Raw genomic sequence first — 18,601 nt, 5'->3', positions numbered from 1 at the left:
TTAGCTGTTTGTTCAAGCTGGGAGTTGTAGTTATACAACAGCTGAATGTACACTTTTCCATAGAAAAAATGTGCCTCCAGCTGTTGCAAAACTACAACTCTCAGTCACCGACAACCAACGGGCATGCTGGGAGTTGTAGTTAACACAAAAAAACTGTTGTAGTTATGCAACCAGCAGATGCACCACTACAACTCCCAGCATGCACTTTAGCTGTTTGTGCAAGCTGGGAGTTGTAGTTATACAACAGCTGAAGGTACACTTATCCATAGAAAAAATGTGCCTCCAGCTGTTGCAAAACTATAAGTCCCAGCATGCCCATAAGAGTTGTGGTGGTCTGCCTCCTGCTGTTGCATAACTACAGCTCCCAGCATGCCCTTTTTGCATGCTGGAAGCTGTTGTTAAGCAACAGCAGGAGGTTGTCACTCACCTCCTACTGCTGCTTCGGGACACAGGTCAGTCCCTCGTCGTCGTCGCCGCCGCTGTCGCTCCTGGGGCCCCGATCCCAACAGGTCCCCGATCCCCAGCTGCCGGGGTCCACGTCCCGCACCCGCTCACGTCCTCCGGAAGAGGGGCGGAGCGGGTTGCGGGAGTGACACCCGCAGCAGGTGCCCTGATTGGTCGGCCGATAAACCGGCCGAAGAATCAGGGCGATCGTGAGGTGGCATCAGTGCCACCTCACCCCTGCTGGCTATGGCTGTTCGGGGCCGTCAGAGACGGCCCCGATCAGCCAGTAATTCCGGGTCACCGGGTCACTGGAGACCCGATTGACCCGGAATCGCCGCAGATCGCTGGACTGAATTGTCCAGCGATCTGCGGCCATCGCCGACATGGGGGGGCATAATGACCCCCCTGGGCGATATGCCGCGATGCTTGCTGAACGATTTCAACAGGCATCCGGCTCCGGTCCCCAACCAGCTAGCGGTGGGGACCGGAATTCCCACGGGCGTATGGATACGCCCTCGTTCCTTAAGGACTCGGAATGCAGGGCGTATCCATACGCCCTGCGTCCTGAAGAGGTTAAATAAAAGTAATTTATAAATCTGTTTAACTTTCTGGCACCAGTTGATTAAAAAAAAAAAAATAGTATCCCTTTAACCCCTTAATGACCACGGACGTATATTTACGTCCATGGCCGGCTTCCGATCTGCAAAACGCGCTCAGAAGCTAATACGGTACATCGCCGATCGGGCTGATGTCATGTATTAACCTTTTAGACGCCGTTGATCGCGGTGTCTAAAACGGGAGCACATGCTGCTGGTTTGCTCATCGGAGCTGTTCGGGACCACCGCGGTGAAATCGTGGCATCCCGAACAGCTGAGAGGACAGCGGGAGGCTTCCTACCTGGCTCCATGCTGTCGGCGTTTGATTGCTCCAAGCCTGAGATCCAGGCTGGCTCCACACTGTCCGATCGGCGTTTGATTGCTCCAAGCCTGAGATCCAGGCTTGAGCAATCAAGCGCAGATACCACTGATCAATGCAATGCTATGGCAATGCATTGAACAGTGCTGGCAATCATTGTAATTCATCCTATGGAAGCTATAACATTGCAAAAAAAATAAAAAGTGTAAAAAAATAAATGTAAACTCTTTCCTAATAAAAGTCAGAATCACCCCCCTTTTCCCATAAAAAAAAAAAAAACTGTGCAAAAAAAATTATAAACAAATATATGTGGTATCACCGCGTGTGTAAATGTCCGAACTCCGAAAATACATAGTTAATTAAACCGCATGGTCAATGGCGTACGCGCAAATAAATTCAAAAGTCCAAAATAGCGTATTTTTGGTCACTTTTTATACCAAAAAGTTCATACGTTTAAAATTATCTTCTGACCCCTATAACTTTTTTATTTTTCCGCATATGGGGATGTATAAAAACTTAAGATCACAGCGCAAAAAATGAGCCCTCATACATCCCCATATGTGACAAAATCAAACCTATATAAGTAGGGTGTCATTTTAATCGTATGGACCTACAGAATAAAGATTGTGTCATTTTTTTACCGAAAAATTTACTGCGTAGAAACGGAAGCCCCCAAAAGTTACAAAATGGCATTTTTCTTTAATTTCGTCGCACAATGATTATTTTTTTCTGTTTTGCAGTAGATTTTTGGGTAAAATTACTGATGTCACTGCAAAGTAGAATTGGTGGCGCAAATAAGACATCATGTGGATTTTTAGGTGCAAAATTGAAAGGGTTATGATTTTTAAGAGGTGAGGAGGAAAAAACAAAAGTGCAATAACGGAAAAATCCATGGTACTTAAGGGGTTAAGGGAGCTATGCGGCGAAAATGTTTTAACTCATCCTGTGCCCGGGCTGCAAAAAAATAAATAAAAAATGTACTCACCTTCCTATGTTCCCCCGTTGCGGGTTCTTATCGGCGTCCTGTTCCTTTGTTGCTTCTGGCTTCTTAGGCTCGAAACATCATAGCGCTGTTAGCGTATGGCCGGCCGCAGTCATGTCCCACCTCGGCCGGTGATAGGCTGAGTGCACTGTCATCCAAGTAGCTCGGGCCCTGCCTTCTCCCTGCTGCCTGGGCTCCTTAGGCTAGGTTTCCTTTTTTCACAGAAAAAAACACCGGAAAAAATGCCAGTGCAATTTCCTGCATCTGATGTTTCTTCTGGCATTTTTGCATTTGAGTGGAAATTGCATTTTTTGCCCCTTTGGCATTTTAGTTGCGTACCCCCAAAAAAAGAAGACAAGAGGGATGGGGAAAAATGTATTTAACAAAATTTTTATTTTTTATTACAACATTTTTATACATTTTTAATAAAGTGTGTGTTTAACTTTTTTTTCGTAATTTTTGTAAACATTTTTTTAGGTAGTACTACTACTCCCAGCATGGAACAGACTGTTCCATGCTGGGAATAGTAGTACCTGTATAATAGACATATTGCCCCCGGTGTCACTCCTGACACCCGACACGATTGTCCATAATATAGCAGCGATGCGGAGCGGCTCTATACAGCGCTCGCATTTCTGCTCTGTGCTCCAATGATTGTTCTATTCATATCACTGGCCGGAGTATAGTGCAGAGATGCGGAGCGCAGGAGAAAGCCGCTCCGCATCTCTGCATTAGATAGGACGATCACATCGGGTGTCAGGAGTGACACCTGCTGTGATCTGTCCTTAACTTCAGGTACTACTACTCCCAACATGGAGCACACTCTGCTCCATGCTGGGAGCTGTAGTACCTGCATTAATAGACAGATCTCAGCGGGTGTAACTTCTGACACCTGTTGCGATCTGTCTATTAATGCAGGTACTACAGCTCCCAGCATGGAGCAGAGTGTGCTCCATGCTGGGAGCAGTAGTACCTGCAGTTAAGGAAAGATCACAGTGGATGTCACTCTTGACACCCACTGTGATCCTCCTGTATAATGTATAGATGCGGCCGGCCGCTGTTCTCTGGTCCCTGCACTATGGTTCCCTGCGCTGGAACCATCTGGCCAATCACAACTCTCTGCAGGAAATATGAATAGGTGTATATATACGGCAGTGCAGGGGACCATAGAAGAGCGGCCGGCCGCATCTATAAATTATACAGAAGGATCGCAACAGACCCGGGTGATCTGTCAATTAGTACAGGTACTACTACTCCCATGACGGAACAGTAGTGTGTTCCATGCTGGGAGTAGTAGTACTACCTTAAAAATGTAAAAAAAAAAAAAAAAAAGAATAAAAAGTGAAAAAAAAACACACACACTACATTTTTATTATTGTCGGCTATATTTTTAAGTGCCCTTCCCGCCCACATAAACTGATCCCTGTTTAAAAATTAATAAAAATGTTGTTATAAAAAAAGATACAGTAGTGATGGAAAAATTTTATCTAACAAAATTTATCTTTTTTTATCATTATTTTTTTTTAATTGTACCGTACGATTTTTTTATTTTTAAAAAAGGTATCTCCATCACTTTTTTGGATCGCTAACATCCAAAAGAGAATAAAAACCGCCTGAAAAAAATGCCAAAGCTAAAACCCACATGGTGCTTTTCTTGGCGTTTTTTTACTCACATACACTTCTATGGGAGAAAAATGCCAGGATTTCAGGGGAAAAAACACCACAGGCTCAATATGCTGCGATTTTGCAAAACCACCAAGGAGCTGAAAAAGAGTGAAAAAACAATAATAAATAGAAAAATAATTTTGCTTTTTTTTACATTGATTTACAGCTAACATCTGGCCGCAGTTAAAGTATAATCCCAACACTATATATAAACCCGGGAATTGAACCTACACCAGGGTCTCCCATCCACGTTACAACCAGGGGACCTACACCAGGGTCTCCCATCCAAGTTACAACCAGGGGACCTACACCAGGGTCTCCCATCCACGTTACAACCAGGGGACCTACACCAGGGTTTCCCATCCACGTTACTATCAGGGGAACTACACCAGGGTCTCCCATCCACGTTACAACCAGGGGACCTACACCAGGGTCTCCCATCCACGTTACAACCAGGGGACCTACACCAGGGTTTCCCATCCACGTTACTATCAGGCCCTGCTGTTTAGCTTTCTACCCCGTTTGCCGCAAGATCTCCATAGACCACAATGGGCAAAAAATCACAATGTTCAGAGCTTTGCCATACGCCTGCAGAACACTTTATGTCTGCATATGGTGTATTTCAGTATTCGGGAGAAATACGTTTAAAAATTTTGAGGGGATTTTTCTCCTTTTACCACTTGTAAAATAAAAAAAATTTGGGATACAACATATTAGTGTAAAAAATTGAGATTTAAACTTTCTGAATGTCTTTTTGAACCCCTAACTCATGTTAGAAATACCCCATTAAATGACCCCATTATAAAAACTGTACCCCTCAAAGTATTCAAAAAGTTATGTATTTCATAGGAATAGCAGCAAATTTGAGGTGAAAAGTCAAAATCTAAATTTTTTTACACAAATATTTTCTTGTATCTCAAATTTTTTTTATTTTACAAGTGGTAAAAGGAGAAAAATCCCCTCAAAATTTTTAAACTTATTTCTCCCGAATACTGAAATACACCATATGCAGATATAAAGTGTTCTGCAGGCGTATGGCAAAGCTCTGAAGGGAAGGAGCGCCATTGGGCTTTTGGAGAGAGAATTTGTCTGAAATCCTTTTTGGTGGCCATGTCACACTGATAGCCAGGGGGAGAGAAGGGGCAGCAGCGCCGAAAGCCAGGGGGAGAGAAGCGGCGGCAGCAGGGCCCTAGACCCCAGGAAAGGCAGGGGGAGAGAAGCGGGCAGCGATGGCCTCTCTCCCCCTGCCTTTCCTGGGGGCTTCTGCGGGGGGTCAGAAACAGTGTATCGGGGTATACACATACACATGCACACACACGCACCCTCAGTTTACCAAGGATATTTGGGTAAAAAACTTTTTTTACCCAAATATCCTTGGTAAAATGAGGGTGCGTGTTATAGGCCGGTGCGTGGTATACCCCAATAAATACGGTAATTTACTCAATGGGGGCACAGCAGGGCTCAGGAGGGTATAAGCGCCATTTGGCTTTTGGACAGAAAATTTGGCTGGAATCATTTTCCGGGGCTATGTTGCACTTACAAAGCCCCCATGATGCCTGGACAGTGGAAACCACCCTCATGTGACACCAGTTTAGAAACTAAACCCCTAATGTAATGTAATAAAAGGTGCAGTGAACATTTGGAAACCACAGGTGTTCAAAAAAAATTTGGAACAGAGGATGTAAAAAATGAAAAATAAAATTTTTTACACTAAAATGTTGATGTAGCCCCAAACTTTTCATTTTTACAAGGAGTAAAATGAGAATAAGCCCCACAAAATTTGTGACATTCATTTCTGCTGAGCATGGAAATACACCATATGTGGACATAAAGAGGGAGATTTATGAAAACCTGTCTAGAGAAAAAGTTGACCAGTTGACCATAGCAAACAATCAGATTGCTTTATTTTTTATTTTTCAGAGGCTTTTTAACCCCTTAAGGACCCGGGCTTTTTCCGTTTTTTCATTTTCAAATTTTCGTCCTTAACTTTAAAAAAATCATAACTCTTTAAAATTTTCACCTAAAATTCTATATGATGGCTGATTGTACTTTGTAATGACATTAGTCATTTTACCCAAAAATCTACGGTGAAACGGGGAAAAAAAATCAATGTGCGACAAAATTGATGAAAAAACACTATTTTGTAACTTTTGGGGGCTTCCGTTTTTACGCAGTACATTTTTCGGCAAAAATGACACCTTATCTTTATTCTGTATGGTTAAAATGATACCCTACTTATATAGGTTTGATTTTGTATCACTTCAGAAAAAAATCATGAATACATGAAGGAAAATTTATACGTTTAAAATGGTCATCTTCTGACCCCTATAACTTTTTTTTTTTTTCTGTGTTCAGGGAGCTATGAGGGCTCATTTTTTACACCATGATCTGAAGTTTTTAGCGGTACCATTTTTGCTCTGATCAGACTTTTTGATCACTTTTTATTCACTTTTTTGTGGTATAAAAAGGGATCAAAAATGGGCTATTTTGGACTTTGGAATTTTTTTTTGAGCGTACGCCATTGAACGTGCGGTTTAAAAGGGATATATTTTTATAATTCGGACATTTCCGCACGCGGCGATACCACATATGTTTATTTTTATTTACACTTTTTTTTATTCTTGGAAATGCTGGGTGATTCAAAGTTTTATTAGGGGAAGGGATAATTAAAAGTGTTAAAGGGGTAGTCCAGTGGTGAAAAACTTATCCCCTATCCTAAGGATAGGGGATAAGTTTGAGATCGCGGGGGGTCCGACCGCTGGGGGCCCCGGCTCTCCGCCGAGATAGCGGGTGTCGACCCCCGCACGAGGCGGCGGCCGACACGCCCCCTCAATACATCTCAATGGCAGAGCCGGAGATTGCTGAAGGCAGCGCTTCGGCTCTGCCATAGAGTTGTATTGAGGGGGCGTGTTGGCCGCCGCTTCGTGCGGAGGTCGACACGCCCCCTTCCCGCGGGCTGTCGGGGCTCCGTACAGGAGATCGCGGGGGGCCCCAGGGGTCGGACCCCCCGCGATCTGCAACTTATCCCCTATCCTTAAGATAGGGGATAAGTTGTAAACCCCTGAGTCACCACTGGACTACTCCTTTAATGATTTTTTTACACTTTTCTTATGCAATATTATAGCTCCTATAGGGGGCTATAAAATTGCATTAACTGATCTTTAACACTGGTGCATCTCCATAGGAATGGATCAATCAGTGTTTTCGGCGATTGATTGCTCAAGCCTGGATCTCAGGCTTGAAGCATTCATTCGGCGATCGGACTGCAGGAGAAGGTAAGAAGACCTCCTCCTGTGCTACAGCTGTTCGGGATGCCGCGATTATGCTGCGGCGATCCCGAACAGCTCCCTGAGCTAGCCGGGCACTTTCACTTTAGTTTTTAGCCGCGCGACCACGATCGGTGCCGGGCGCTGTTAGTGGCGGGTCCCGGCTTCACTATGACACCGGGCCCGCCACGATATGATGCGGGGTCGCCGTGTGACCCCGCCTTATATCGCAGGACCGAGACTCATGACGTACACGTACGTCATAGGTCCTTAAGGGGTTAAACATTAAAGAAGCAATCTGATTGGTTGCTATAGGCAACTCAGCAACTTTCCCTCTGGACAGGTCTTGATAACTCTCCCCCAAAGTGCTCTTCTGGTGCCCGGTAGGGCTTAGAAGTGAAAGCGTGCTGTTGGGCTTTTGTAAAGTGCATTTGGCTGTAATGGATGTTGGGGGCTATGTTGTGTTTATAAAGCCCCTATGGTGTCAGAACAGTGGAAATCCCCCTGTTTTTTCTGTTTTGCAGTAGATTTTTGGGTAAAATTACTGATGTCACTGCAAAGTAGAATTGGTGGCGCAAATAAGACATCATGTGGATTTTTAGGTGCAAAATTGAAAGGGTTATGATTTTTAAGAGGTGAGGAGGAAAAAACAAAAGTGCAATAACGGAAAAATCCATGGTACTTAAGGGGTTAAGGGAGCTATGCGGCGAAAATGTTTTAACTCATCCTGTGCCCGGGCTGCAAAAAAATAAATAAAAAATGTACTCACCTTCCTATGTTCCCCCGTTGCGGGTTCTTATCGGCGTCCTGTTCCTTTGTTGCTTCTGGCTTCTTAGGCTCGAAACATCATAGCGCTGTTAGCGTATGGCCGGCCGCAGTCATGTCCCACCTCGGCCGGTGATAGGCTGAGTGCACTGTCATCCAAGTAGCTCGGGCCCTGCCTTCTCCCTGCTGCCTGGGCTCCTTAGGCTAGGTTTCCTTTTTTCACAGAAAAAAACACCGGAAAAAATGCCAGTGCAATTTCCTGCATCTGATGTTTCTTCTGGCATTTTTGCATTTGAGTGGAAATTGCATTTTTTGCCCCTTTGGCATTTTAGTTGCGTACCCCCAAAAAAAGAAGACAAGAGGGATGGGGAAAAATGTATTTAACAAAATTTTTATTTTTTATAACAACATTTTTATACATTTTTAATAAAGTGTGTGTTTAACTTTTTTTTCGTAATTTTTGTAAACATTTTTTTAGGTAGTACTACTACTCCCAGCATGGAACAGACTGTTCCATGCTGGGAATAGTAGTACCTGTATAATAGACATATTGCCCCCGGTGTCACTCCTGACACCCGACACGATTGTCCATAATATAGCAGCGATGCGGAGCGGCTCTATACAGCGCTCGCATTTCTGCTCTGTGCTCCAATGATTGTTCTATTCATATCACTGGCCGGAGTATAGTGCAGAGATGCGGAGCGCAGGAGAAAGCCGCTCCGCATCTCTGCATTAGATAGGACGATCACATCGGGTGTCAGGAGTGACACCTGCTGTGATCTGTCCTTAACTTCAGGTACTACTACTCCCAACATGGAGCACACTCTGCTCCATGCTGGGAGCTGTAGTACCTGCATTAATAGACAGATCTCAGCGGGTGTAACTTCTGACACCTGTTGCGATCTGTCTATTAATGCAGGTACTACAGCTCCCAGCATGGAGCAGAGTGTGCTCCATGCTGGGAGCAGTAGTACCTGCAGTTAAGGAAAGATCACAGTGGATGTCACTCTTGACACCCACTGTGATCCTCCAGTATAATGTATAGATGCGGCCCGCCGCTGTTCTCTGGTCCCTGCACTATGGTTCCCTGCGCTGGAACCATCTGGCCAATCACAACTCTCTGCAGGAAATATGAATAGGTGTATATATACGGCAGTGCAGGGGACCATAGAAGAGCGGCCGGCCGCATCTATAAATTATACAGAAGGATCGCAACAGACCCGGGTGATCTGTCAATTAGTACAGGTACTACTACTCCCATGACGGAACAGTAGTGTGTTCCATGCTGGGAGTAGTAGTACTACCTTAAAAATGTAAAAAAAAAAAAAAAAAAAGAATAAAAAGTGAAAAAAAAACACACACACTACATTTTTATTATTGTCGGCTATATTTTTAAGTGCCCTTCCCGCCCACATAAACTGATCCCTGTTTAAAAATTAATAAAAATGTTGTTATAAAAAAAGATACAGTAGTGATGGAAAAATTTTATCTAACAAAATTTATCTTTTTTTATCATTATTTTTTTTTAATTGTACCGTACGATTTTTTTATTTTTAAAAAAGGTATCTCCATCACTTTTTTGGATCGCTAACATCCAAAAGAGAATAAAAACCGCCTGAAAAAAATGCCAAAGCTAAAACCCACATGGTGCTTTTCTTGGCGTTTTTTTACTCACATACACTTCTATGGGAGAAAAATGCCAGGATTTCAGGGGAAAAAACACCACAGGCTCAATATGCTGCGATTTTGCAAAACCACCAAGGAGCTGAAAAAGAGTGAAAAAACAATAATAAATAGAAAAATAATTTTGCTTTTTTTTACATTGATTTACAGCTAACATCTGGCCGCAGTTAAAGTATAATCCCAACACTATATATAAACCCGGGAATTGAACCTACACCAGGGTCTCCCATCCACGTTACAACCAGGGGACCTACACCAGGGTCTCCCATCCAAGTTACAACCAGGGGACCTACACCAGGGTCTCCCATCCACGTTACAACCAGGGGACCTACACCAGGGTTTCCCATCCACGTTACTATCAGGGGAACTACACCAGGGTCTCCCATCCACGTTACAACCAGGGGACCTACACCAGGGTCTCCCATCCACGTTACAACCAGGGGACCTACACCAGGGTTTCCCATCCACGTTACTATCAGGCCCTGCTGTTTAGCTTTCTACCCCGTTTGCCGCAAGATCTCCATAGACCACAATGGGCAAAAAATCACAATGTTCAGAGCTTTGCCATACGCCTGCAGAACACTTTATGTCTGCATATGGTGTATTTCAGTATTCGGGAGAAATACGTTTAAAAATTTTGAGGGGATTTTTCTCCTTTTACCACTTGTAAAATAAAAAAAATTTGGGATACAACATATTAGTGTAAAAAATTGAGATTTAAACTTTCTGAATGTCTTTTTGAACCCCTAACTCATGTTAGAAATACCCCATTAAATGACCCCATTATAAAAACTGTACCCCTCAAAGTATTCAAAAAGTTATGTATTTCATAGGAATAGCAGCAAATTTGAGGTGAAAAGTCAAAATCTAAATTTTTTTACACAAATATTTTCTTGTATCTCAAATTTTTTTTATTTTACAAGTGGTAAAAGGAGAAAAATCCCCTCAAAATTTTTAAACTTATTTCTCCCGAATACTGAAATACACCATATGCAGATATAAAGTGTTCTGCAGGCGTATGGCAAAGCTCTGAAGGGAAGGAGCGCCATTGGGCTTTTGGAGAGAGAATTTGTCTGAAATCCTTTTTGGTGGCCATGTCACACTGATAGCCAGGGGGAGAGAAGGGGCAGCAGCGCCGAAAGCCAGGGGGAGAGAAGCGGCGGCAGCAGGGCCCTAGACCCCAGGAAAGGCAGGGGGAGAGAAGCGGGCAGCGATGGCCTCTCTCCCCCTGCCTTTCCTGGGGGCTTCTGCGGGGGGTCAGAAACAGTGTATCGGGGTATACACATACACATGCACACACACGCACCCTCAGTTTACCAAGGATATTTGGGTAAAAAACTTTTTTTACCCAAATATCCTTGGTAAAATGAGGGTGCGTGTTATAGGCCGGTGCGTGGTATACCCCAATAAATACGGTAATTTACTCAATGGGGGCACAGCAGGGCTCAGGAGGGTATAAGCGCCATTTGGCTTTTGGACAGAAAATTTGGCTGGAATCATTTTCCGGGGCTATGTTGCACTTACAAAGCCCCCATGATGCCTGGACAGTGGAAACCACCCTCATGTGACACCAGTTTAGAAACTAAACCCCTAATGTAATGTAATAAAAGGTGCAGTGAACATTTGGAAACCACAGGTGTTCAAAAAAAATTTGGAACAGAGGATGTAAAAAATGAAAAATAAAATTTTTTACACTAAAATGTTGATGTAGCCCCAAACTTTTCATTTTTACAAGGAGTAAAATGAGAATAAGCCCCACAAAATTTGTGACATTCATTTCTGCTGAGCATGGAAATACACCATATGTGGACATAAAGAGGGAGATTTATGAAAACCTGTCTAGAGAAAAAGTTGACCAGTTGACCATAGCAAACAATCAGATTGCTTTATTTTTTATTTTTCAGAGGCTTTTTAACCCCTTAAGGACCCGGGCTTTTTCCGTTTTTTCATTTTCAAATTTTCGTCCTTAACTTTAAAAAAATCATAACTCTTTAAAATTTTCACCTAAAATTCTATATGATGGCTGATTGTACTTTGTAATGACATTAGTCATTTTACCCAAAAATCTACGGTGAAACGGGGAAAAAAAATCAATGTGCGACAAAATTGATGAAAAAACACTATTTTGTAACTTTTGGGGGCTTCCGTTTTTACGCAGTACATTTTTCGGCAAAAATGACACCTTATCTTTATTCTGTATGGTTAAAATGATACCCTACTTATATAGGTTTGATTTTGTATCACTTCAGAAAAAAATCATGAATACATGAAGGAAAATTTATACGTTTAAAATGGTCATCTTCTGACCCCTATAACTTTTTTTTTTTTTCTGTGTTCAGGGAGCTATGAGGGCTCATTTTTTACACCATGATCTGAAGTTTTTAGCGGTACAATTTTTGCTCTGATCAGACTTTTTGATCACTTTTTATTCACTTTTTTGTGGTATAAAAAGGGATCAAAAATGGGCTATTTTGGACTTTGGAATTTTTTTTTGAGCGTACGCCATTGAACGTGCGGTTTAAAAGGGATATATTTTTATAATTCGGACATTTCCGCACGCGGCGATACCACATATGTTTATTTTTATTTACACTTTTTTTTATTCTTGGAAATGCTGGGTGATTCAAAGTTTTATTAGGGGAAGGGATAATTAAAAGTGTTAAAGGGGTAGTCCAGTGGTGAAAAACTTATCCCCTATCCTAAGGATAGGGGATAAGTTTGAGATCGCGGGGGGTCCGACCGCTGGGGGCCCCGGCTCTCCGCCGAGATAGCGGGTGTCGACCCCCGCACGAGGCGGCGGCCGACACGCCCCCTCAATACATCTCAATGGCAGAGCCGGAGATTGCTGAAGGCAGCGCTTCGGCTCTGCCATAGAGTTGTATTGAGGGGGCGTGTTGGCCGCCGCTTCGTGCGGAGGTCGACACGCCCCCTTCCCGCGGGCTGTCGGGGCTCCGTACAGGAGATCGCGGGGGGCCCCAGGGGTCGGACCCCCCGCGATCTGCAACTTATCCCCTATCCTTAAGATAGGGGATAAGTTGTAAACCCCTGAGTCACCACTGGACTACTCCTTTAATGATTTTTTTACACTTTTCTTATGCAATATTATAGCTCCTATAGGGGGCTATAAAATTGCATTAACTGATCTTTAACACTGGTGCATCTCCATAGGAATGGATCAATCAGTGTTTTCGGCGATTGATTGCTCAAGCCTGGATCTCAGGCTTGAAGCATTCATTCGGCGATCGGACTGCAGGAGAAGGTAAGAAGACCTCCTCCTGTGCTACAGCTGTTCGGGATGCCGCGATTATGCTGCGGCGATCCCGAACAGCTCCCTGAGCTAGCCGGGCACTTTCACTTTAGTTTTTAGCCGCGCGACCACGATCGGTGCCGGGCGCTGTTAGTGGCGGGTCCCGGCTTCACTATGACACCGGGCCCGCCACGATATGATGCGGGGTCGCCGTGTGACCCCGCCTTATATCGCAGGACCGAGACTCATGACGTACACGTACGTCATAGGTCCTTAAGGGGTTAAACATTAAAGAAGCAATCTGATTGGTTGCTATAGGCAACTCAGCAACTTTCCCTCTGGACAGGTCTTGATAACTCTCCCCCAAAGTGCTCTTCTGGTGCCCGGTAGGGCTTAGAAGTGAAAGCGTGCTGTTGGGCTTTTGTAAAGTGCATTTGGCTGTAATGGATGTTGGGGGCTATGTTGTGTTTATAAAGCCCCTATGGTGTCAGAACAGTGGAAATCCCCCACATGTGACCCCATTTTGAAAACTACACCCCTCAAGGAATTTAATAAGGGGTGCAGTGAGCATTTACACTCCACTGGCAGTTGACAGATTTTTGGAACAGTGGGCTGTGAATATGAAAAATTTAAATTTTCATTTTCACGGACCACTGTTCCAAAAGTTTGTCATACCCCTCTGGGGTCTAAATACTCACTGCACCCCTTGTTACATTCCTTGAGGGGTGTAGTTTCCAAAGTGGGGTCACATGTAGGTGTTTCTTTTTATTTTTTTTTTGTCAAAATCGCTGTAACTATCAGCCATTCCAATGCAAATCACCAATATGGGCTTCTAATATACATGGTGCTCTCTCACTCCTGCTTTATATTGTACGCAGAGAACTTTACATCCACATATGGGGTATTTTCGTACTCAGGAGAAATTGTCTTACAAATTTTGGGGGTCTTTTTTTCCTTTTACCTCTTGTGAAAATGAAGAGTATGGGGCAACACCAGCATGTTAGTGTAGTAATGTAAATTAAATACCCTAAATGTGACCTTTAACTGTTGCCTTGAAATACAACAGGGCTCTGGAGTGAGAGAGCGCCATGCGCATTTGAGGCCTTAATTAGACATTTGCATAGGGGCGGACTTGGACACAAGCATGGGGTTTGCTTCCTCCACCAGAAATACCTAACGGCAGTGTTTCCCAAACAAGGTGCCTCCAACTGTTGCAAAACTACAAATTCCAGCATGCCCATTGAAGTGTACAGTAAATTTTGGTAGAATTTCCAGCTAAATTTTTCCGCTGAATTCTGCACAGAAATTCCACTGTCTGGACATAGCCTAAATATGGGCAGGACCAGAACTGCTCATTGATAAATATCTCCCATAGTGATGCTGGCCCAAGATTTAAGAAGCAGGTCCCATCTTTCCAAAGTAGCATATAGATGGAGCCACACTGCCATAATTCTGATCATCAGCACGCCACCCTACATCATCTTATCATACCCGGCAGAGGAGGAGTGGGCAGCTTATTGAGGTGAAAGTGATTTTTTTACAGGATGGAGACTTCACATTATGCTAATCTCTTTACTGAATTTTATAGATGCAAACAAAGGGTTAATCTTATACATAATAAGAAAAAAGTTTATGCACATAACATGGAATGATCCGTAGACCATAATGGTACAGTCCATCATATATAATGAAGCAACCAGTAAACCGCCTCTTCTTTCTTTGCTGCTCTAATAAAGATAAGTACTATATGTCAAAAAAAATGTATGCGATTCTATAGATTACATAAATTGGTTATTTTTTCCTTATTAATGTGTGTGTATATATATATATATATATATGTGTGTGTGTGTGTGTGTGTGTGTGTGTGTGTGTTGGTTTATTGTAATCCCTATACACACACACACATAATTTTCATTGTTTTTCCACATTGCACTTTGTCACTGTGATATACATAGACTATTTCTCATATATATTCTGGCCATATCATATATATTCTCATTGTTTATCGTTGTTCCCTTTCTATATATACATTATATATCCCCCCTTTTGCTCTCCGGTACATTGCCGGTATATACACATTGTTTTTTTTCCCTTAGACATGGTCCTAACCGCTTTTCTGAGGGATAACGCTCTTTTTCCACTCTTTGATTACCTCATCATCTTCGCTACGCTCGTGTCCCCGTCAGTCAGTGATATCCTCATAGCTTGTGACGCACTGACTAATGCCCCTGTCAGTTCCGGCTTTATACACGGTCTTCTAACGCCACCTACAGGATAAAAATCTTCATTACACTACTCATTGGGGTAGATTTATAAAAACCTGTGCAGAGGAAAGTTGCCCAGTTACCCATAGCAACCAATCAGATCACTTCTTTCATTTTTAACAAGGCCTCTGCAAAATGAAAGAAGCGCTCTGATTGGTTTCTATGGGCAACTGGGCAACTTTTCCTCTGCACAGGTATTGATAAATCTCCCCCATTATCCTTACATTGTCCCTGTATTCACTTCCACACGCTATAACTTTTTTATTGGACTAACAGCATTTTGTAGAGACAAGCTTTCGGGATTCCTCCCTTTATCAAGTCCAAAGCAAATCTAAGCTCACAAGTAGAAGACACAGGTTACATCTCACAAACATGCAGGGGTTAAGACAATGGATGTGGAGAATTCACTCTAAGATGGGCCATAAATTGTCCTGCTATAGGAACATAGATTACATAGATAAGAATGAGAAAAAGGGAGAGGGAGGCAGTGGCGGAGCGGGAGGTGTCAGCTGTTAATTCACTGTTTATTAACCTTTTTGTCGGCGCGGCTGCGGGGACTCTATACAAAGTGCTGTTGACAGGCCGGCGCGATGACATCACATTATCTCGCCGGCGCCGGAAGATCCCGTCCCCACGGCTCGTCGCTCGGCTCGTCTGCAGTGCACACTGAGCTGCCTGTGTGACGCTGCCAGTAAGAAGAAGATTTTCGGCGGGGGAACAAAATCTAAGGGGGAGATGTATCAATGTTGTTTTTGGTAGACGTTTTTTGTAGATCATTTTGGTTGGTCTAAATTTGGAGCAATTTCTCCAAATTTATCAAACTTGTGCAAGCCCCATGATAAATTTCGTGCAATGGTCTAAATCTCCACACAGTTCTATTTGTAGACCTGTTCTACACCTCACAGGAATAGTGGTGTTTCCTGGACGCTGGTCTTTTGTTCTATTGTTTTTCAGGATTCCACTGAGGTTTTTTTTTGTCCACCAGCAAAAACGCCTGAAAAACGGTCCCAGCTTTTCCTGCATTTTGGTAATTTTTCTTGGGGGAGATTTATCAAAAACTGTACAGAGGAAGAGTAGTGCAGTTGCCCATGGCAACCAATCAGATTGCTTCTTTACAAAAATGAAAGGAGCAATCTGATAGGTTGCTATGGGCAACTGCACCGCTCTTCCTCTACATAGGTTTTGATCAATCTCCCCCCCCCTTGTGTTTTTTCTTGCATTTTGGCTGGTGTGCGGAAACAAACATTTTTGTACCCTGTGTGCATTTTTTTCACTGCAGGTACTACTCCATGGGTCGGATGCAGAGCGCCCGCCCCACGGAGTTTAAGGAGGTGAGGAGTGATGTATAGCATATACATATACAGGGTGCAGAGCATCACTACTTACCTCCGCCCGCTGTATAGTATACAGGGGGCATAGTGTATCCATGTATACTATACAGGAGCCCAGCAAGGAAAGAGTTAACCCACACTGAGTTAAATCTTTGTGCGCTCTCCTGTATATACAGCCATCTATAGATGACTGTATATACAGGATACAGTAGGCAGACAAGAACAATTGGAGGCTCCCTGTTACACACTGCAGAATGGGCGCACTCCCCAGGTGAGATCGCAAATGATGTCCTCAACTTTTTTTTCTCTCATTTCAGATACGTGAATGGGGAGGACAACGTCAGATTCAGTGTATTGCGATGATGACCAGCTTTTTTTTAATGTCAATAAAAGGTTTAATGAGGGCTGTGTGGGGAGTGTTTTTTTTTTTTTTAAATACATTTTTTTTTCAATGCCGGGCTTAGCGTTAGCCACAAAAACAGCTAGCGCTAACCCCCAATTATTACCCCGTTACCCACCGCCACAGGGTTGCCGGGAGGAGCCAGTACCAACAGGCCTGGAGTGTGAAAAATAGCGCTCCTGGCTGGGGTTATTTAGGTTGGGGAGAGCCAGTAACAATGGTCCTCGCCCACCCTGGTAACGTCAGGCTGTTGCTGATTGGTTGGTATCTGACTGACACTGAAAATATGGGGAACCACACACTTTTTTTTATTACAAAAAAAAACAACACATAGGCTTCCCCATATTTTCAGTGTCAATCAGACACCAACCAATCAGCAACAGCCTGACATTACCAGGATGGGCGAGGACCATTGTTACTGGCCCTCCCCAGCCTAAATAACCCCAGCCTGTTACCGCCTAGGCCAAGGAGCGCTATTTTTGATGCTCCGGGCCTGTTGGTAACGGCTCTTCCCGGCACCCCTGTGGCGGTTAGTACCGGGGTAATAATTGGGGGTTAGCGCTAGCTGTTTTCGGGGCTAACGCTAAGCCCAGCTTAGTAATAGATTCCGTCTACAAGACGGCTTCCACTACTAAGCCTGAAATTTCAATTATAAAAAACACAACACATGAAATAAAAAATGGATTTAAAAAAACACTCCCCCACAGCCCTCGTTAACCCTTTTATTGACATTAAAAAAAATGCTAGTCATCGTCACACTCCACCGAATCTCAGGTAGTCCTCTGCATTCACTTATCTGAAATGACATTTTTGGCGCTCTCCCCTGGGTAGAGCGCACATAATGCAGTGTGTTCCTAAAGAGGGAGCCTCCAATTGTTGCTAAACTACAACTCCCATCATGGGGGCTGTAGGTAAACAACAGCTGGAGTCTCCCTGTTTGGGAACACACTGCCAAAAAGGCTCTGTTCCCATTATGCAAAACGCATAATGAGAACAGAGCCATACTTACCACCCTGGCTTCAGGCCTGGACTGTGAAGCTCCGCCCCCTAATGATGTCATCACTAGGGGGCAGGGGCGGAGAAGTTGCAAGGGGTCTCAAGAGTGAGACCCCTGAGATCCGTCAGTCTGCCCTTGGACTACTACTCCCATCATGGGAAATTTTGTGTCCCATGATGGGAGTAGTTGTAGTACCGCAGTGCTGAGGGATGGCTCTTACACATCCCCCAGCTGCGAAACTGTATTGTGACTGTTAGGACTACTACTCCCATCATGGACAGACGCTGTCCATGATGGGAGTTGTAGTCCTCGGGCTGAAGGACAGATCGCAGCAGGTCATTCTCCAGAGACCCGCTGCGATCTGCATTTATTAATTTAAAAAGCCGGCGGCAACACTGCACTCCCCGCCGCCTCCTGTATACAGATGTCATCACGATTCATAATCCCCGCCACCGGGAGAGGGGAGCTCTGATTGGTGGAAAGCTATTCACCACTATACACCAATCAGAGCTCCTGTCTTCTGGCGGGGATTATGAATTGTGACAGGTCTATACAGGGGAGCGAGTGGAGCCGCTTCTACAGTACAGTATATAATTGTTATGTGCACTGTACCCCCCCCCCTCCCAGACTAATACTGACCCC

General features: G+C 43.9%; 2 protein-coding genes across 4 annotated transcripts in view; one reads left to right on the top strand and one right to left on the bottom strand.

Moving 5' to 3' along the window:
* The window catches only part of CCDC150 (coiled-coil domain containing 150), a 133,651-nt gene extending 118,374 nt beyond the window's left edge, over positions 1-15,277 (bottom strand). Inside the window, exon 1 of the mRNA XM_056565628.1 lies at positions 15,120-15,277. The gene's annotated coding sequence lies outside the window, so the exon portion shown is untranslated. The remainder of the gene's footprint in view (positions 1-15,119) is intronic.
* LOC130361928 (integrator complex subunit 6 homolog) overlaps positions 1-18,601 on the top strand; it is a 58,485-nt gene that overhangs the window by 2,190 nt on the left and 37,694 nt on the right. The window contains exon 2 of one of the 3 annotated variants that reach the window (XM_056565635.1): positions 14,556-14,728. The exons of the other annotated variants lie outside the window; for them this stretch is intronic. The gene's annotated coding sequence lies outside the window, so the exon portion shown is untranslated. The remainder of the gene's footprint in view (positions 1-14,555; positions 14,729-18,601) is intronic. 3 annotated transcript variants of the gene reach the window in all.

This window comes from Hyla sarda, chromosome 3 (assembly GCF_029499605.1).
Source record: "Hyla sarda isolate aHylSar1 chromosome 3, aHylSar1.hap1, whole genome shotgun sequence".
In the NCBI taxonomy this organism is placed as follows: domain Eukaryota; kingdom Metazoa; phylum Chordata; class Amphibia; order Anura; family Hylidae; genus Hyla; species Hyla sarda.
The sequence above is the reverse complement of the archived record's forward strand: the minus strand, read 5'-3'. Positions and strand labels throughout refer to the sequence as shown.